The sequence below is a fragment of the Physcomitrium patens genome, chromosome 2, assembly GCF_059467195.1.
Source record: "Physcomitrium patens ecotype Gransden chromosome 2, ASM5946719v1, whole genome shotgun sequence".
In the NCBI taxonomy this organism is placed as follows: domain Eukaryota; kingdom Viridiplantae; phylum Streptophyta; class Bryopsida; order Funariales; family Funariaceae; genus Physcomitrium; species Physcomitrium patens.
In genome coordinates, this window is record NC_143411.1 from 15,950,288 (window position 1) to 15,972,613 (window position 22,326).

Here is a 22,326-nt window from a genome sequence, read left to right on the forward strand (position 1 = left end):
AGAACCTCCAATCAACTGGAAAGCCTACTAAAAGCTACATTAGAACTCAGTAACCACACTATAAAAAAATAACTACCACTTGTTCTTGCTCTTTCCATAGTCTGCATAGTCCATCCGACTTGAAGCTTGGAAAGAATGAATGCCTCGCCTCTAAGCCTTCCTATTGGTGTGGTGCATTGAGCCTTCACAAGGATCAAAGTCTACAAATGCCTTAACACCTCCGATATATAGTTGTCTCACTGTCAAGGACAAAGACTCGATGAGAGAAAATATACACAAAAAGGCTATCTCGATATAATAAGTCAAAATATAAACAAGTAGGTATATTAAAAGGAAACTGGAATGGCTATTGCCACAAGACAAGAAACTAAAGACTCTTGAATCTAGACTAGAAGCAAGAAAGGAGTTGACAAGAGTGAAGAGGGCTTCACTCTTGCCTCTATATATACTATCTAACTAGAAGCCACGTGGCGATGTTCTATAAGACCTCCAATATATGTTGACTTTCTAGGCCACATGCCTTTGCTTGCAAGGCAAGTTTTCTATGGATGGACCACGTAGTTAGCTTGTTCTTTAAGCTTCCAACATGCGTGGCACATGGCTAACTTGTTGACCAAGTTTCTAACCTAAAAGTCAACAATAGACTCCTATAAAGTCAAAGCAGCGTCTATGAAGCTTCTAAGAAGCTTCTCTAGAAGATATTACACAATTAACCTACTTTTACATACTTTTATCTATTCATATAGGTAATTATATGTATGTCCGTGACATTACCCCCCCTTCTAGGGATGAGTTCCACGAGGAGCGGTGATTATATATTGAAAAAATCTAATATGCGGCGAATTGTATTTGCTACATACTCTAATCTTTGTTGTCTTCGAAGATAGTTGATGGGTCCTCTTAGCCATCGATAGTGTCCCATTCCAGGGCGAGAAGACCACCCTGTTATTTGATCACTGTTGAGGCCTTCATAACTTCCTTCAAATAATACATTTGAAAGACCATCATGAGTCGTTCCTATGTCCAATAATATCACCAAACATCGAGAATCTCTTCCAAGGTCGTGATACCAAACGCGTTGTATCTCACCATCTATTCGAGGAAGAACATGTCGTTCTTGAGGGTCTTCATTTCGGTTGCGTCGTCTTGAAGGTTGTGACAATCGTAATGTCTCATCCGGTAAGTCAGCAAACGAAGGTTCTTGAGTTGAATCCGCTGATTGTTGGCTCTCCATCTAATTAGCGTCACAAAATGCAAAGAAGTTACAAACAAGGATAGGAAATTGAATGTTATCTTGCCTCAATCTTGTCTCTTTTATAAGAGAGGTTTTCATCTTGGTTTTGATGGATGTCGTTGATGAAAAACTTTGACTTTAGCTGATGCATTTGCTAGATTCCTGGATGGCTCCCATGTGCGCTCACTAATATCATATCCGCACCAATGAACAAGATATTCCAGCTTATTTCGGCGCCGCCTTGAGTCTAATATCTCTTCCACCTCAAATTCTTCATTATTATCTACTTCTATAGGAGGCGGTGGCATTTGTCTTCTTCCTTGTATATCCACTGTCTTATATGGTTCAAGAAGAGACACGTGGAATACAGGATGGATCTTCATTGACTCCGGTAGATGTAACCGATATGCAACTGGGTTGATCTGTTCAGAAACAGAAAAGGGGCCAAGCCTACGATAGTCCAATTTGTCACAAGGTCGAGTGGTCTTGATATTGCGATGAAGTAGCCATACCTTATCACCCACGTTGAGTTGTGGTTGCTCTTTACGATATACATCTGCATTTATCTTTTGTCGTTCTTGAGCTTTCTTCAACTGCGCCTTCATTATTGCATGTAACTCTGACAACCAATTTGCCATATCTTCTGCTGCAGGATTATCAACTTTTGAAAAATCAAAAGTATCAAGTCGTGGATGATAGCCATAATTGGCAAAGAAAGGTGTTTGTTGCGTGGAGGAATGTACCGTATTATTATAAGCAAACTCTGCCAATGGCAGAAGGTTTGTCCAATCATCTTGTTGGTAGTTGATGGTACACCTTAAATACTGTTCCAAGACTTAGTTTACGCGCTCTGTTTGTCCATCAGTTTGAGGATGGAAAGCTGAAGATAGCTTTATGTCCACTTTTAAAATCTTGAAAAGAGTCCTCCAGAATCTCGACACAAATTGAGTTCCCCTATCCGATATGATATCTTTAGGTAATCCATGATAGCGATAGATATTATCAATGAAAAGCTTAGCTGTTTCTTCACCTGTGATAGATTTTGTACATGGCATAAAATGTGCCATCTTGGTGAAACGATCTACTATCACAAATATAGAATCATAAGATCTTGAGTTTGGAAGATCTGTGATGAAATCCATAGAAACAGAAGACCATGGTTGTTCTGGTATAGGTAATGGCTGAAGAAGTCCGTAAGGTCGATGTCCAGGAATTTTTGATCTTGAACAAATATCACATGATTGTACAAAGTCTTTGACTGACTTCCACATTTGTGGCTACCAAAAATCTCTTGATATGAGTTCCAGAGTCTTATTATATCCAAAGTGCCCTGCTGCTGGAAAGTCATGACGTGCTTGAAGAACACGCAAACGTGCTTTTCCTTCTGGAACATATAGGCGTCCTTCAAAATATAATAGATTATTCTTGAACTCGAACTTAGAAGAATCATGAGACTTGGAAGAATTATTCTCGATATCATGAACAAGAGGGTCTGAGGACATACTGGACTGGATTTGCTTGAGAAAAGTTGAATCAACAATCAATGTTGATTTCACTGCTCGGAGATGAAATTGCTCCGGTTTCAAGAGGACCGTTCTTTGTTGCTCAAAAGCTGCATCTCCTTCTTTTGGTGCAAAATAAGAACGTCTAGACAGGGCATCGGACAAACCTTGTTGTTTTCCTGGCCGATAAGTGATAATGAAGTCGAATCTTGACAAAGACATACTCCAACGAGCTTGACGACGATTCAACACGCGTGCTGACATGAAATACTCGAGGTTCTTGTGATCTGTATATACAGTGACTGGACTAGAAGCACCTTCTAGATAATGACGCCATTCTTGAAAGGAATCCACGATTGCAAGAAGTTCTTTATCGTGGATCTCATAATTGATCTCGGCTGCTGAGAATTTTCTTGAATGAAAAGCTATCGGATGAAGTTTGTCATCTGTTCCCATTTGTGATAAAACTGCACCCAAGGCAAAATCCGATGCGTCTGTTTCCATAAAAAATGCCTTGGAAAAATCAACACGATATAAGACTGGTGCAGAGACAAACGATGTCTTCAAGGCTTCAAATGCTGCTTCCGCTTCTTGATTCCATTGGAATTTATCTTTACTAGTCAAGCGTGTAAGTGGAGCTGCAACTCGTGAAAAGTCTTTGATGAAGATCCGATAGTAATTGGCAAATCCCAAGAAACATTGGACATCTCTCACAGTCTTTGGGATCTTCCAATCCATGATTGTTTGGACTTTCTTAGAATCCATCATAAGACCATCATTTGAAATGATGTATCCTAAAAAGTCAACTTGAGTAGTGTGAAATACACACTTTTCCATCTTGGCGTACAATCCTGCATCTCTGAGTTTTTGTAATACTTGACGAACATGTATTTCATGTTCTTCAACATTCTTAGAATAAATCAGGATATCGTCTAGGTAGCAGACGACAAAATTGTCTAAGAATTCACGAAATACATCATTCATGAGATGTTGAAAAGCAGCTGGTGCATTCGTGAGTCCAAAAGGCATGACATTATATTCAAAATGCCCGTACCTGGTTCGAAACGCAGTCTTCCATTCATCTCCTTCTTTGATCCGTACTAGATTATATGCTCCTCTTAGATCTATTTTTGTATAGATCTTAGCTTGATTTAACTGGTCAAGGAGTCCTGATATCAAAGGTAATGGATACCTGTTCTTGATTGTGATCTTGTTGAGTCCTCGATAGTCAACACACATTCGTAAAGATCCATCTTTTTTCTTTACGAATAAAATTGGAGCTCCTGCTGGAGATTTTGAATGGCGTATGAAATTCTTTGCTAAATTCTCGTCAATATATGTCTTGAGTTCAGCCAACTCATCTTGCGATAAACTGTAAATTGGTCCAAATGGTGGCTGAGTTCCTTCCTTGAGATCGATTGAACAATCGTATGGGCGATGCTCAGAAAGAATATCTGCATTCTTTTTCTCAAAAACGTCTTGATAATCCTGATATTGACTTGGAATGCCACTTGAAGTCTTTACGCTTTCAGAAATAGGTGCAGCATAAATAGCAAAAGTTGATCCTTCTTTTGCTGCGTGTATAAATGCTTTTGCACCTATAGGTGTGAGTTTTACTATACTAGACTCATGGTTTTTTACTTGGTTAATAGAACTGTTACTAATGCTCTGAGGAAAATCAAGTTTACGAGAAATCCAATCTATTCGAGGATTATACTTTTCTAACCATGATAAGCCTAAAATTACTGGATTAGAGGGAGATCTAATTATATTAAAAATTACGCAACTACTATGACCATTTATTAATACATCTACAGGAAGTGTTTCGTGAGTTACATCTCCAGAAGACAACGGACGACCATCTATGACTTCTACGTGTACAGGTTTAGTTTTTTGTATTAATGATATTCTATGACATCTAGCAAATTCTTCATCTAAAAAACAAGATGAGGCTCCTGAATCTACCAAGGCAAAGGCTTTGTAATTATTAGGTCCTAAACGCACATCTATTATAAAACAAGGAGATGGTTTTGAGGAGAGGATAGGACCTTTATTAGAAGTTGTACACGATTCCAGCCGCACGGTCCCTATTGTAGCTAGACGTACTCGTTTTCCGACATACTGTCTTCTTTGACAGCCGTACTCCTCATTTTGTAGTTACGTCGCTTCTTTGGACAATGTTGAGCAGTGTGCTTAGGTTCTCCACAATATAAGCACAATCCTTCTTGTCGACGACGAGACTTTTCTTGCTCAGTAAGAGGTTTGAAACGTACCGCATCAATTTGCATATCCTCTACTTCCGAAGGTATGTGTTGAGGAGACGTCGGTGTTGCCATTGAATTGTAGTAACGTTGAGGCCTACTTGTGCGACTCTCGGATCGAAATTCAAAAAGTCGATTGTCGCACTTCACAGCAAAGTCAATTGCTTGACTCAATGTTTGAGGATCAGGTAAATTAAGCATCAATTTCTTTACCTCATATTGTAATCCGTAGAGAAATTGACTCACAAGTGCGGCATCATCCCACTTGATATCAGTTGCAAGTTGTCGAAATTGCGAAGCATATAATGTTACTGATCGATTGCCTTGTCGCAAAATACGGATCTTGTTGGTTGCAACACGAATTGCATCATGTTCTCCAAACATGGATCGAAACTCCGCCAAAAAAGCCTCCAGATTATCCAATATTGGATCTCGTCGTTCAAGAAAAGATGAAAACCATGACAATGCTGAACCTGAAAGAAGTGTACCAATGAATCTTACTTGTGACCCTGGAGTTGGATAGCTCTGGGGTTGAAGTTCAATCACTAGTTGGACCTGATTGATGAATCCTCGAAACTTGGATCTGGTACCATCAAACTTCTCGGGCAAGGCAACTCTCGGTTCTCTAACACTCGAAGGGTGTTCCATTCTGGGAGAAGGGACATGGTTTAGTGCAGATGTTGAAGCAGCCCCAATCATCTCTATATCTTCACTTCCTACCATTCTTGTTGCTCCTTGTGGTGGTAAATTGAGTTGATGCATCGCAAGCATTAACTCCCTCAATTGTTCTTGCATCTGTGCCATTGCACTCTTCATTTCAACAAGCTCTGCCATAGTAGCACTTAGAAAAGAGAAGATGTCTAACAACGCTCAAAACAAATAGAAAAGAGGAATTGATAACAAAGAAAATACTAAGAACAATATCAGTTTAAAAGAGGGTAATCCGCAACTTCTAATGCGCTTATGTCTTATCAAGAAAAAGGGGTAATCCACTCTTAATCAAGAAAAGACAAAGCTCTGATATTGTAAGTGTACTCTTGTCAATCTGTCAAGGACAAAGACTCGATGAGAGAAAATATACACAAAAGGCTATCTCGATATAATAAGTCAAAATATAAACAAGTAGGTATATTAAAAGGAAACTGGAATGGCTATTGCCACAAGACAAGAAACTAAAGACTCTTGAATCTAGACTAGAAGCAAGAAAGGAGTTGACAAGAGTGAAGAGGGCTTCACTCTTGCCTCTATATATACTATCTAACTAGAAGCCACGTGGCGATGTTCTATAAGACCTCCAATATATGTTGACTTTCTAGGCCACATGCCTTTGCTTGCAAGGCAAGTTTTCTATGGATGGACCACGTAGTTAGCTTGTTCTTTAAGCTTCCAACATGCGTGGCACATGGCTAACTTGTTGACCAAGTTTCTAACCTAAAAGTCAACAATAGACTCCTATAAAGTCAAAGCAGCGTCTATGAAGCTTCTAAGAAGCTTCTCTAGAAGATATTACACAATTAACCTACTTTTACATACTTTTATCTATTCATATAGGTAATTATATGTATGTCCGTGACACTCACCTAATAAGATTATTCTCATTAATTTACGTTACTTCTTCCAAAAGACACATTGCTAATCCAGACCGTCGCCTTTTTCACTCAACATCATCATCTAGACTAGGCTTAAGATAGATTGAGGAGACACTTTCTTCACCACGTTTCGTTCTAAGACTAGTCAATCACTTTATTACTCAAATGGTCTATTAATAGGATCTTGAGCACCCTAAAGGTGCCTAAAATCTAAGATATTTAAGGTTCTTGTAACCGCCTTTATATCCCCGCATAAAGATTTCCTTAGGTCAAAAAAGGTGGTCCTCCCATTTTCTCTTTTGTTACCTCGTTGCGAGCTACTCTTGCACATTGAGTAACTCTTAGCTTATGTTTTGTATTTGCTATGTAAAGAACTGTCTTTTGAATCTCTTACACCTTCTTCCACTTTAAAGAGGTCAATGTCCTCATTGGTGGTGGCAGCAATTTAATTATACATTAACTTTTGAAGAGTGGAACTCATTCCCTTGGCTCCTCATGTGTACTCAATATAACTCGGTACTCCAAATATCCAAACAATGTGAAGGCTTTCTATTTTGTCTAGTCCACGTTCCACCCTTGGATCCTTAAGAAAATTATGGAATTCATAATGAGACAGGATGCTACTCCTTCTTGTGTTATTTGTATAAATCGCCTCTAACTTCCTTATAATCTTCTTTTAAAATTAACCTTGAAACCTTGCATCTTTGCTTTCAAGTTGCAAAAGCTTATACTTCTATAAGACTTATTTCGTCCATTGAATCTCTTAATTGAAGTCTGTCTTACTCTACTATCCTTTCTTACCTTAGGGAGGTGATTTGTAATCACTCAATTGAAAATCTATTTAGGAAAGGCCGGCTATTTAGGTCTAGTCACTCAAGGCCTTGTATCCGCCTCATACAAGCTCCTCAAAGGTTGCCTTCTATGGAGTCTCCTCGGATTCGAACCTTTCTAATGTTTCTTATACTTTTGAAAAATTCACATCTTTATCATAGTCCTAACATCTTGAATCTATTTTAAGTTCCAAAGCTTCCTCACTTCCTCTTCTCTGTCCAATATCATGAGTGTTTGGATCTCTTCAACTCTTTTTTTTATGTTCCATAGGATTTTTTCTACAACTCTCTCCTTCCAATTTGGAGTAAAGATGTCCTCATCTTTTGGTTTGTCATCGAGCACTTTTGTTGCAGTTTGAAGTCGTCAGTTCTTCAACTATTTTCGCATGGATTGGCATTGTTGATACTCCCCCACTTTCTTATTGAAAACAACCACCAATCCGTGCACATGTCTAAGATTTTTCTCATTAATCTATTGAAACTCATGTGGCATGTAACCTTTGAAGGCACATAGATATTACACTCTCCTTACATTGGTTCTTTTCTTGTTAAGTATTGTCAATACTTGCCTCATAGTTTGGTCCCATATCTCTTCTTGAGGTAGAACTTGAGCCTTCTCTTTGTGGAAGCTTTTTTCATCAGCCACAAATTTCTTGTGAACACTAATATGGAATATTGGATGCCATTTCAACCTTTTTGGGATGCCTAATACATAGACATTTTTGTACAATATTCATTCAATCAGGTAAGGCCTTGTCCACTTTAGAGTCCACTTAGGAGTGAGATATGCGGGCTAAGTGAGGTTGTTCGTATTCAACCACACTTGATCGCCCTTCTTAAACTACATGTCTCTTCTATGCTTATCCACTTGTTTTTTGTATCTACTCTAGGCCACCTTTAGTCTTACCTTGACGGTGTTCATAATGGCTTCTTTCCTTGCCATCCACTTTGCTCCTCCCACCAAGTAGAATCCCAAAGTCAATTCATCACTTTGCTTAATTCCAATCAGGTCAATTGATTTAAGCACGTCAAATCTGTGAGTTACTTGGAATGGTGTATTATCTAGAGTCTTGTTTTGAGTTGTGTTATAATTAAACTCTGCTATAGGCAGCCACTTGATCCAGTCTTTGTAGTCGCTTGCCACATAGTGTCTCAAGTACATCGAGAGAATTCCATTGATCCTTTCCATCTGGCCATCTCTTTATGGGTGCCACGCCATTGTAAGAATATTTTTATATTCTAATTTCTTTATAACATTATCGTATTACGTGAAATCTTGCTTGAAAATGTATTAAGCACTTGTTTGTCAAAGATAAAAGGAATTTGCAACAAGTTCTAACCACTTTAATAAAATTATATATAAATTACTATAGAAGCTTAAGAAACATAATTAAACATCAATTAAGTCCAATTATTTTTATTTTATTTTATTTTATTTTATTCTTGAAATAAATTATAACAACAAAAAAAAAAAAAAAAAAAAAAAAAAAAAAAAAAAAAAAATCCTGAAGAAATTTAAAGAAATTTAAAAGAATCTTAAAAGAATCATAAAGAAATCCTAAAGAAATCTTAAATAAATTTTAAAAAATCTTAAAGAGATCTTAGAGAAATCCAAACCAAACTATAAATCAAACCAAATCCTAATTCTAAACAAATCCTAAAAAAATCCTAGTCAAACTCTAGTAAAATCCTAATCGAATCCTAATCAATCCCATATAATTCCTATATCAGATTTAAACCTCAATAACTAATGAATGAATTATTGATTTTAATTCAAATTTTGCACATTTCTTAATAATTAAATTGAAAATAGGCAAAAAAAATTTGAAAGGGATCAAAATTATCAAATAGACAATAATCTCAAAAATGTATGTGGATGTCAGCCAGCTTCCTTGACCGACCTTGATGCCAATCTCTTAGTGCCAATTACTCCTGATTGAAACGTTACTTTGATTCCAAACTTTAAAGGCTTATTGAAAATCAAGTTGACTACCTTTATGAATAAAATTTGCTTCAATCTAATTGGCAGATTGATAGATATCTAAGAAAACCTGATTAGTCCTCAAAATCCTAAATATTGAGACCATAATCCACAAAAATCTTTATGCTTTTCAATCTAATTATTCAATCAAATTCAAATTCATAGCATACATCAAGCACAACTACACCCACAAACCTAGAAAATTTTACCTATGGTTCTATCACCAAACTCTTGAAATTATTCAAAACGTCAATCCTATTTTATTTTCTAAAAATTAAAATTAATAAAAACAACATTGACTTTATAAAGCTCTTACAAAGTCATCATCCATCCAAAACCTTCAAAATTAATGCCTATAAAAATCCTTTCAAGTTTGATCTCCAAATCTATTCTTCGATCAACCAAAGAATCCCATAATCATCATGAAGGCTTGGTTTTGTGCCTTGGGATCTGATTTTGATCCTAATTGGTAACTGAAGGTTAAATGTTAAAAGCATCCCAGCCGCGACCTTTTGACCAAGGTACAGATTCACCAGTTACCTATTGTATAGTCACTCTCTTTATAGACTACACGCCGGTAATAACACCTGCGGTAGACTATGGAGATATTCTATTTATAAGCATTTTGCGGTCCTTCTAATAAGAGCTCCGGCCTTCGCTTGGGTATAGAACTCTTATTTCACGGGATTTGACCATTACGCGTTTGAAAGTTCTTATGTTGAAAAAGCTCATTGAGGTGACGGAGGCGGTAGAATATATTTTCTATTTTATTAGTAAACGCGGGCGGATACATATTTTCTTGTACGCTCATTTAAGCATGCTGCACGAAACATTAGTTCCTTGCCTGCTTATTGCGGCGGATGAGATTTGCGCGTAACCTGATTAAAATCTTGTATAATTCTAACAATGGAGTTGTTCCACGCCATCAACTCGCGCACCTTGGTACGCAGAGAGTAGCCACATTTTGTAGGTTAGGTAGGATTGTGATACAATAATGGTTTACACCCGGCGAGATTTTGTGGACCTTAGGGCGAAGCCCGTGGTTTCAATATCCTTCATCTTAAAGGACCCTGCTTTTTATTGGTTTTGACCTCTTTGGAAATAAGACCGCATTCTTCCTGTTATAATAGCAATTTTAGAACTTCAGCCAGGAAGATCAGGGCAACCATCCTCTACATAACTTTTTACGTGGTTCAGCTACTGCTGATTCACTAGGAGTGGTCCCTTTTGCAACCTTATGGTAACAAAGCCCAGCAGGTACGTCTTGGGTTTAGGGCGCATACATAGCGCGGCACACCGCTTGAGCTCGTTCGGTATTCAGAGGCCAAAGGGCGCACAGCGCTGGAAAAAATTAAGCCAAAAAACGTAAAGCAAAAAAAAATATTTCAAGCAAAAAATATTTTTTTTTGCTGCACCCTATGGCTACCCGCAAAGCCAACCTTTATTCCACTATTCCACTGACTACCAACACGATTTGTTTATGCCTATTAAAGAACCTTTAGATGCTAATTCACGAAAAACTATACGAGAAACGCGAAATAACTTATATACCGAACGAGGGCGACCCGTGAAAATACATCGGTTTCTTACTCGTGTTCTGGAACTATTTCTTGGCAACTTAGACGACTTTAAAAAATATTCATAACGTATTTGATTAGGGAGGTTTTTATGTCGAGAAATTGCTTTACATTGCATTCGCTCTAATTCATATTTAGCCACAAGTAATCTACGTGTATGATCTCGTATAATTTGATTTGACATATGACTAAACCTCTTTTTGTAAAAAACCACTCCACAAAATGAAAGCCTCATCTTGTGTTTTAGCTGAAGTAACAATAGTTACATCAAACCCTTGAATATGTTCAAAAATCTCGAAATGATTTTGTATTTCCGGAAATAATCGTAACAACGACGTTGGCATTGATAATTGAATGGAGCTTTTTTGTACTTTAACTGGGTAATCGTAAAAAGATATTATCGTAATAAGTTTTTCCAAGAAATTATACATGGTATGCCCTCGTAGAGTGCTTTGTGCTAGGTAAGTGACATATCCTGTGTCTTTTTTTGACTCTCGATTCAATATAAATTTATTAAATCGAAACGACTTTCCTGCCGAATCTCTGCTTCGTGTCTGTATGAATTTTTGACCACAAACAATCTCCATAGCTAATTTTACATTTTTTATTAAATTAGAGGGTGCCTTTGGAACTATTATTATTTTACACAATCTAGGAACTTCCATAATGTTGGCATAATTCAATTTTAACAACAAATCTTGACGTAATAAATTTTCGTAATGAAAACGGAGTCTATTTGGAGTGAACATAAGTTGGCTGTTTTTTTTTATTTTAGGTAAAAACGAATATAAGCACTGTGCCCTATCTGATTTAGAAATAGCGGGCTGTTATGCGTTCCTTTTACATAATAAAAAGAAAAGCGTAAAAGGACGTAGTAGCAAGCTCTGGATTAGCTTCGCGCCCCAAGAAAAAATGGTTTTTCACTTTTCGCAGTAAATATTTTATTTTATTTTAGCCCGGAAGCCTTAGCTCTTCACTCGGGGTCTTCGACCTCAACGCCATGCTCTTTATTATATTCATTCGGAGAAAGCTCAGAAAAAAAAATTTATTTTCTTCTTCCTTTAGCCACTTGCTGAGGAGCCGGGCCTAGCAAAGCCCGTGAAAACAAGAGCTGTGTGGGACAAAACTCCGCTACGCAATTTAATCTATTACATGGTTCACCTTCCAGGCTGCGAACAAAATAATCGTCTTGGACTCGAGGCCTTCGGCCTCAAGGCATTTTATTCTGTTTCGCGGGCTAAAATCAATTTATTCGCATTGCAAATAAATTGTAAGTCGCGCCCTTCCTTCATTCCAAAAGGCGCAGCAAAGAGCGGTATATAGATATTTATTGCTTTTTTTAGGCTTTTTTTTTTAACCTTTGGGCTATATGGGGTCAAAGACCATGAATTATTTATAATAATAAATTTCTTACTCGCTTTACGGTTTCAACACTTCTACCGTCCCGACTGCTTGTTCGTTTTCAGGCCGATAGAAGCCATAAGTTTCCAAAGATTCCTGGTCTTTACCCACTTTCTTTGCTTTGCTCCGCGCCTTTCGGCCTTGCTATTTACTAACCAATTAAAACCATTGAACAAACTTGGTTGACAAACATAGTTTATGCGCTGCTAATGTGGCAGCTTGTTGCGCATTTGACAAACTCACACCATCCATTTCAAATAAGATTTGTCCCTCTACCACACGAGCAATCCAACCTGTAGAATTCCCTTTTCCTTTTCCCATTCTGACTTCGGTGGGTTTACTGGTAATAGGAATATCTGCGAAAACTCTTACCCATATTTGACCATTTCTTCGAAATTCTCTGCTTATAGCACGACGCGCCGCTTCAATTGCTTGATATGAGATACGACCAGCTTCACAACTTTTCATGCCATATTTTCCGAAACAAAGTTGTGTACCGTCTGCTTTGCAACCCTTAAATCTGCCTTTTTGATATTTACGAAATTTTGTACGTTTTGGATATAGCACAACTTGTCCCTTTTTTTGTGTTAAAAATATGAAACCCACACTTTGACACCTAAAATCCCATAAGGAGTAGATGCTTGTGCTTTCGCATAATCAATTTGATCGGAAAATACATGTAAAGAGGTTTCACCGTACTTTCTGCATTCAGTTTTAGCAATTTCTGCGCCATTTAATCGGCCTGAACAACAAATACGGATTCCCTTAACATATTGGCATTTTTCAATCTGTTGAAATGTAGATCTACAAATTTGTCGAAATGATTTTTTTTGTTCTAGTTTCCAAGATATTTCTTGAGCAATTAGAGAAGCACTTTGATAAACAGAAGCTATTTTGACTGGCCTAATTAAGGTATTAGTTTTTGTTTGATTAGATAAGAAAAATTGCATTTTTTTCCAATAATAATAACGACTGAACAAAGAGTGAACTTTCCTCCATTCAGCATCTCTTGAAATAAAGGGAGCACCGAAATCCAATATAGACCAGGGTTGACGAATCGGCTCTGTGCTTTTTATTATGTAATTATTAGCTAATGGCATGCCTTGCTCGCGATGGATTTGAAAATGAAGCCTTAAAAGGCTCTGTTTGCGCAAGCAGTGGAGGGCATTCTGGTGTGGGAACATTCGTGCCCGGGCGAAGCTGGGGAGCGCCGTGCGCAGAGCTAAAAGCTCTTCTGCGCTACGCATCTCTGTCCTTCCGGAATTACTAGCTTCAGAGGAAAGCCAAACTGAATAAGCCGTTTGGATGTTCGGAGAAATTTCGGGTCTATTTTTTCTTGCAAAGCCCACTTTGTCCGCTTGGCGAATGAAGTGGGTAGAACCTCGTAAGGCTTCGACATAGGAGCCTTGCGCGGTTTTGTCCATATAGGTTAAGCCTTCTTTTTTCGAACAAATGCTTTTATTCAAGAGAATAGAACGCATTCTTTCCTTCAAGCTGTCCTCTTTCTTTTTTGCTTCCTCCGGCATATATCTGCTCCGTGCCGCCAAATCGGAAACTATGTTAACAATAGGATCAAATTGAATTCGGTTCTTTGGATGAAAGAAGTATTGCATGACCAAATGATTTAAGGGAGCACGCACAGCTGCAAAAATGGTCTGTGGAAATACGTCGCTAATTTGACGCAAAGAGCCAAAACGAGAAAACGCATAGCTTTTTTCTGACATTTTTCTGTCATCATTCTCCAAAAGGGCATCGTTCTTCAAAGAAGTAGAGTTTTTGGAGGCCATCCAACCGCTGATTCGAAGTAATTGATCGATTTCGTGCATTGATGGTAACCTATCATCGTATCCATAGCGCCGACTCTTGACTTCGTTTCGCTGTATCTCTGTAGCGTCGTCAATACGCCTAATCAGCTTGACCGATTGTATTGCCCCAAGGCCTGTGTGTCTTGACCGGCTAAGTCGATCCAGAAAAAATACGTGAATGAATGTCCTTTTAGGAAAATGATGAATAATAAACTTACCGAGACGAAAGCCAAACGTTTTTCCCGTAGGTGGACGTATTAAATCAAAGTAATCTCTAAAATTTACATCTTGATACAACAATTTTCCATAATAATAATCACTAAACCAACTTGAATCTGAACTACGATTCAGATTCAATCTGACTGAAATCGGATTTATTTTTTGCGCCATAGTTCACTATCGTACCTTTTTTTTTTGTCTTATTTTTGTTTTTGAGGGCGAAGCTCTCTTCCCAGAGGAAGAAGGTTTCCGTGTAGAAGCAAACTCTCCAAATTTATGACCAACCATTTCTTCAGTAATTTTTAAACCAACAGAACCTTTTCCGTTATAAATTTGTGCATAGCAACCAACAAATTGAGGCAAAATACAAGATCTACGTGACCAAATTTTCCATCTGATCTTTTTTTGCTTGAACAAGCAAGCATCCACAAAAGGGCCTTTCCATACAGATCGTGTCATAAACTAATTTCTGCGTTTTCTTACTACTGTTTTAAATCCACCTTTGGCGGGCTTTCCCCAAGGTGATACCGAAGGTCTACCTCCTTTCGTGCGTCCTTCGCCTCCTCCATGAGGATGATCCACCGGATTCATAGCAACACCCCGAACAATGGGACGTCTGCCTAACCATCGGCTTTGTCCCGCTTTGTCAAGCTTACGTTTACCATGATGAAGATTGGACACTATACCGACAGTAGCTCGGCATCGGGAATCTATGAGTTTGTCAACACCCGAAGGTAATCGCACGATACATTGTGGTGTATTTTCGAATTTCTTAATTATTTGAGCAAAGGTCCCTGCAGCTCGAATCAACTTTGCGCCTTGACCTGGATTCCATTCAATATTATGTACCCATGTGCCTATGGGTATATTAGCCAATGATACGCAATTTCCTACCATTTGATAATATGAATCAAGTATGTTTTTATTCTCACTTGAAGCGTAGTTCCCCCCCGGGCGTAGCCCAGAAGCAGCCTGACTACGCCGCGTGGGCTCTTCCACCCTAAGGGACCTTTGGCCTTCATTTGTTGTGTGAACAAAGTGGTTTTGGAACCGAAGGTCGTTATGGGCTAGCAAATTATGGGAAGATTGATGTTGGTCGAACGAAGTCGAAGGTTTAGACCAATCACAATTCATTACCGTCTTGCCAGCTTCTAACTGATCACTAGCTAATATATAAGTGAAAGGTGCACGATCTACTTTGCCCGCTCCAACCATCGGTCCTTCTTCGCTATGCTTAGGTTTAAAAGAAAAAAATATATTGCTTCTCCAAGAAAGCGCTTTGCGTTCGATTCTTTGCACCCCGCTATGCGTTTTCCACTTTCCGCCTTCACTTCTAGAAAACGTATTATGTTCCCCGAAGTCTTTCATTCGGGAAGCAAAGAAAGTGGGCTTTGCCCCGGCTAAAGCTATCCTAGGTAAATCAAGAAAGCTACCGAAAGGGCCTAAAATTGCAGCCTCTCTCTTTGCCTTTAGGGAAAAAAGGGCAGAGAAAAAAACGTAATTTCTTCTCTGGGCTTTCCTGGACAGGGAAGAAAACGAAAATAAGAGGCCAAAAAAAAAAAGATTTTGTTCTCTTCGACCAAGAAAACGCTTGGCTTTTTCTTCTGTTTGACTATTGGCTGCCTTTGGTTGTTTCATTGCTTCAAGCCATCGTACTAAAGCAATCCAAGAAGAACGATTAGGATCATAGTCGATTCTTTGTACAAGGCCAATAGACGAAGTGTTCCGTTGAAAATCAATTTTTCGATGCAATCGCTTTGATCCACCTCCTCGATGAAAAACGGTAATACGCCCTGATGAATTTCTGCCAGCAGACTTTTTTTTTAAACGAAAAGTTAATTGTTTTAGTGTCATGGTGTATTTGCCTTTTTTATTTGTATCAATGTCTCATCTACGATGATTGATCGTCTGCAGCAAGGTTTGCTATCATCTTATAATGAGATGAATTGAACTGCGAGTAGATCATAGAGTTGCTGCGCCCTTCTCGCGCTTTTTTTTAGCCTTTTTCTATGTATTCTTATTTTAGATTGTTTTCCGTATATAAGATCTTTTTTTTAAGCGATTCAATCTTGTGTGTGTCAAGCAGGTGCCCTAGGCTTGCATTCTCAAAAGATTTAATAACGATGCATTTTAGTTAGTCGTTACATAATTAAATTAGTGCTTTATGGCATTCCTACGTAATGCCATAATCCTGATGGGCCGCGGGCGCTTTCATCGTTCCACCCGGCCCTGTCATTCGCTATGCCAAGGGTAAAGCAGACAGCAGAATGAAATATATATATTTTTTTTTTACTGCGCTCTGTGGCCTCTGCAAGCTTATTTTATCTACTTACCGAAAAGGCATGAAGGGCGCTGCAAGCCAAGGCACCCTCTGCCTCTGCGCCCTTTGTTCGCCAAACGAACAAAAAAGTGCGTAGCTCTGGAGAGGAAAAGCCTTAAAACAGCGCATTCCGTAGCAATTTGCTATGTATATACTTCTCCGCAAGCTATGTTGATGAGTCATCATAGAGGCTTCAGCGGCCTTCCGAGTTTTGCGGAAAAAAGAATTTTTGGCTCGATAAAGCTAGGGTCCTACCTGTGAAATAGTAGTTCTATCTATCTACCTCTCCAAAAACAATATCTTGAGTACCAATTATGGTAACAACATCTGCTAGCATGTGATGCTTAGACATAAAATCGAGCCCTTGTAAATGAGCAAAACCAGGTGCTCTTATTTTACAACGATAAGGACGATTGGTTCCATTACTGACTAAAAACACACCAAATTCTCCTTTAGGTGCTTCTACTGCGGTATAGGTAGAAGAAGCTGGTACAGAAAAACCTTCTGTATAAAGTTTAAAATGGTGAATTAAAGATTCCATGGATTGTTTCATTTGAGATCGTGAGGGAGGACATAGCTTACGATCATCCGCTTTAATCATGCCACTAGGCATTTGATTAAGACATTGCATAATGATTCGAATACTTTGTCGCATCTCTTCAATACGAATACAATAACGGTCATAACAATCTCCTCTGGTACCTACGGGTACATCAAAACTCAATTGGTTATAAACATCGTAAGGTGCTGATTTTCGCAAATCCCAGCATACGCCTGAGCCTCTTAACATTACACCACTGAATCCCCAATCCAAAGCTTGCTGTGCAGTGACAGTACCAATATCAACTAATCGTTGTTTCCAGATACGATTGTTGGTTAACATTTCTTCTATTTCGTCAATACGAGAAGCAAATTGTTGTGTAAATAGAAAAATATCTTCACTTAAGCCCAAAGGCATGTCTTGTGCAACTCCGCCTGGTCGTATGTAACTGGCATGCATCCTGGCTCCTGAAACTCTTTCATAGAATTCTAAAAGTTTTTCTCGCTCTTCAAAGGCCCACAGGAACGGAGTTAATGCTCCCACATCCATAGCATGAGTAGTTAAAGCAAGTAAATGATTTAAAATTCGAGTTATTTCACAAAATAACACTCGTATATACTGAGCTCGTAATGGTACCTCACAATTACAAAGTTTCTCTACAGCTAAAGAATAAGCATGTTCTTGGGCCATCATAGAAACATAAATAGAGTCAAAATTTAATTGATGCCAGCTATGCTGTACACATTCACTCGCATCACATAATAAAGTGCTCCCCGAACCGTGTGAGATGGTCACCCATCACACGGCTCTCTAACTTGAGTTACCCTTAGGTTTTAAATAAGCAGGCCAGGAGCGCAGCATCATAATGGTTGAGTTTTTGACTTCAGAAATATTTTTGCTTTTGGGTGATAAAGTTTGGTTTGAATAAAGCGTCTGCCTGGTTTATGCGCTAGCGAACGAACCAAATATTCACGGCTTCCTTCCTTTCTTGGAAGTCGCGCATTCTGGCTTAATTTCCAAAGAGTATGGAGTAGGCTGGTCTTCTCCGAACTGCTCAAGTGCGCGGCGTCAGTCCGCCGACTTAGGCCTCTTTCCTTTTGCTTTACAGCGGCACTTCCTTCCTTCGTTTACATGGTTCTCGAAGCAAAGGCTAGGCAGGTACTACGAGCCCTCTGTCCCACGCATCTCTATCTAGAAAAATGTATGGTTCACCGGTTCCACCGAATGCTCCTATCTCTTTACAAGATCGTGTGAGTGTGTAGTTATGCTTCAGATGCTTTGCTATATTCATATTGAATCCTAGTTTCTGTTTCTATCTCCGGTGTACTCGCTTTAGATCTTCGACACACAAGGAAAGACGTTGTAGGGGGAGGCTGCACTCAGAAAACTTAAAGCCAGCAAAAAAAAATATTTTGCCTTACTTTGTTGTCTTGCCAAGGGAAGCTTATTTTCCTTCTAGCCCAGCGCGCCCAGGTGATCATTCCGCTGGCATCTCTCATTCATGATACTTTCCATTTAACTGACACTCAAGGATGCAGTTGAAGATACGGCCAAGGGTTGGCTATTCCCAGTTATCTCCTTTTACGACATGCTGTCGTCGTCGCCATATTTTATATGTCGATTAGTCGTATCTGTTTTGCTGCGGGTTTCTGCAGCACCTCCAGAATGGAGGAGTTCATTCGGTGACTTCGCGGTCGCCCTCTAAACGATCAAAATAAGGTAAAGCTTGAAGATAAGTTTTATACTCGATTAATTTTTCTGTGCCTCTAGTCGGGTAGGCGCCGATCTTTCGGCCGGAACCCTGCCATCTGTGCCTCCGTCTTCGACAGAAGCACAACTCTTCCATCTGTGCCACTCAGCACATTAAATCCCAATGCACCGCCCGTTCCTGCTCCGTCTAATTTGCGCCGCTACAATCGGATCCGACGCTCCCGCAAACACTACATCTCTTTTGATCTTGCTGACTCTTTCATTGGTGTTATTGAAGAAGGCGGCTCGCAGGAACACATGCGCAAGCTCAAACCGACCAACGAAGAATCTTCGTGATAGACTTAGAAATGAAATCCATAATTAAAAATCGAACATGGAGGCTTGTACCTTTGCCACCAAGTATCCGACCAATCACGGCTCATTGAATCTAAAAAGTCAATCCGACGTCAACTGTAGGCTGCTTTGCCACAAAGCCCAGATCTTCGCTAGAGGCTTCGAGGAACAAGATGGTATCAATTTTGCCAAAATCTTTGCATCTACTGTTAGATGGGAGTCCATCCGGCTAGTCACCTGCCTCGCCACCCATCACTGTTGGCCCATATATTATATGGATGTGGCTATCGATTTCTTGAACGGATTTTGAAACAAGGATATACTCATGCTTCCCGGCTGTGCTACACCTGATACAGAGCATCTCGTCTACAAGTTGTGCAAGTCACTCTACTACTTTAGGCAGTCTCAGGGAGCATGGTACAGCCACATCAACTTTTACCTACAACACAAAGTACTACACAAAGGTATGTCCCAAACAACTACCAATGCCAATATATATTATTCTTGTTCCAACTCATCAACCATTTTGCTCATTCTATATATTAATGATTTAATGATCATTGGCTCCAATTTTGATACAATAATGTTGTCATGAATATACCATACAATAGTTCAAAAAAGAAGTTGAACAAAAGAGTTTCAACAAAAAAGTTAATAAAAACTTGATTAAATTAGATGTATACAAGATCAACACCAATAGAGGTGACCTAGAACTCTAAGAAAAGTATTGTTGAGATAAAGCATCTTCTTAGCCTCAACTCTAAAATATATTAGGTATTAAGAAGATTCTTGAGAAGTTCTCATATTGCTTAGAGACAAAGCAATCATAGGATTCTTCTTGTACAATTTCTTTAATCTTCCTAGAACTTTTTAGAATTTGTTGGAATATTTTAAGAACCTTCTAAAACTTTTTATTAGAATATTTTAAGAATCTGCTAAAATCTTATAAAACCTAATAGAATATTTTAAGAATCTTCTAAAATCTTATAAAACCTAATAGCATATTTTAAGAATATTCAAAAATCTTCTTCTTGAATATTCATAACACATATTAGTCAAATGCTTTCTACATGATGAATTCAAAATGGCCATTTTGGACCTCATACAAAAATTTCTTGAGGTTTAATTTTTACAAATACAAAGTGGCATCTTCTTTCATCAAATTAATTATATCTATTCAATTATTTCTAAATATATCCACATACCAAGACTAACTTTTCATGTCCCACTATTCAAAATAATCCATCTTTGCACAAAAACCAACACACCTATTACTAATGAATCTTAGTATCAAGGCTTTATCAAAAAACTATATTATATGACCAAGACTTGACTCAATGTTACAATTGCCTTCTCTTTACTTAGTTGCTTCATGCATAGACCAAAGAAATAAGATCTCTTTATTCTACATTAAGTTGTCTATTACCATAAAAAAACTTATTTATTTAAATTATGAATTTCAAATGATGTCATATTATGTATGTTGTTGCTTGAGAATATACTTAAAATAGACTTAAATATCCAACAATAATAACTTCTTGTACTTCAAATATAGATTTTGCTTTCAAAAGTATAAGATGAACTTCTTCAAGTTGAAATAAAATCTTTTTGCAATCTTGTATATGATCAACAATATACTCACAACACTCCTTCTCATCTTAAGTCTCATCTTTTTTCCTTCTTTACATCCTTTCATAGAAACACCATCTAAAAAAGACATAGTTTTTTCATAAACGAAGTCCCTCAATAACTTACTCATTTGTAACAGACATACATATGTAAGCTGGTAACTACTTGTATAAATAAGTAGAAGTAGATAGAAATAGGTAAAAGTAAGTTAATTCTATAATATCTTCTAAGGAGGCTTCTTAGAAGCTCTATAGATGTTGCTTTGACTTTATAGGTATCCATTGTTGACTTTTAGGTTAGAAACTTGGTCAACAAGTTAATCATGTACCATACATGTTGGTAGCTTGAAGAACAAGCTAAGTATGTGGCGTACATATAGAAAAACTTACCTTGGAAATGAAGACATGTGTCCTACAAAGTCAACACATATTAGAGGTTCTATGGAACATCACCGTGTAGCCCCTAGTTAGATAGTATATATAAAGACAAGAATAAAGCCTTCTTCACTCTTCTCAATTTTTTTCTTACTTCTAGTCTAGTTTCAAGAGTCTCAAGTTTTCTTGTCTTTTTGCAATAAGCCATTCCAGTTTCTTTTTAATATATTTACTTTCTTATTTCTATTTTGTCATTTTTTTTTTATACGGATTTTATTAGTTTATGCATCATCTTCCAGTTCATATCCTTAACATCATTCTATTCATCATATGCACAATTGAGTTTGTAGTACTTTATAGAAGAATATATATTTTAAGCAATCCAAATGGCATTTTCATCATTGTAAGATTTCTACTCCCATGTATAAGTTAAAATTGATCATAGCCCAAATATAAATCATCCATTAAAGAAATTATTCTTCCTGCAAATGCTTCAATAAATTCATCTATTAAAAGTCATATACTTGCATTTTTAGTAGTTACTACATTCATTGGTTGCATATCTTGAATAAAACAAAATAATCCATTCTTTTTAGGCACTATAAACCAAAAATTAGAATATAGAGCAAAATAAGGCTCTAAAATCTTTATTTGTAACTTTTCTTACAATAATTCTAATAATTTAAGCAAATAAGCCTTTGATATAAGAATTGGCCTTAAATTCCAAGGCATATGTGGTACTATGAAGATAACTATAGAAGCAATAATATTAGGATCTATACATTATATTTCATAAGGTCCAAAAGCAAATAATTCATGTTATTTAGTAAGCATTTTTTTTAAATATTCAATTTTTGCTAGTAATAAAGAACTATCACATCTAATCATCAATTCTTCAAACATTTCTTTTGTAAATTAATGTCTAATAATCTTTGGATTTCTAAAACTTTTATTTTTTGATGCTTCTTCTAATTATTCTATAAAATCTTTTGATAAAGGTCTGATAATAAACTTTACCTT

The 22,326-nt window shown here is 37.6% G+C and overlaps 1 pseudogene; it reads left to right on the plus strand.

Annotated features, from left to right (window-relative positions):
- The first annotated feature begins 18,188 nt into the window (after positions 1 to 18,188).
- On the plus strand, positions 18,189 to 18,978 carry LOC149989762 (uncharacterized; annotated as a pseudogene).
- The last annotated feature ends 3,348 nt before the right edge of the window (positions 18,979 to 22,326 follow it).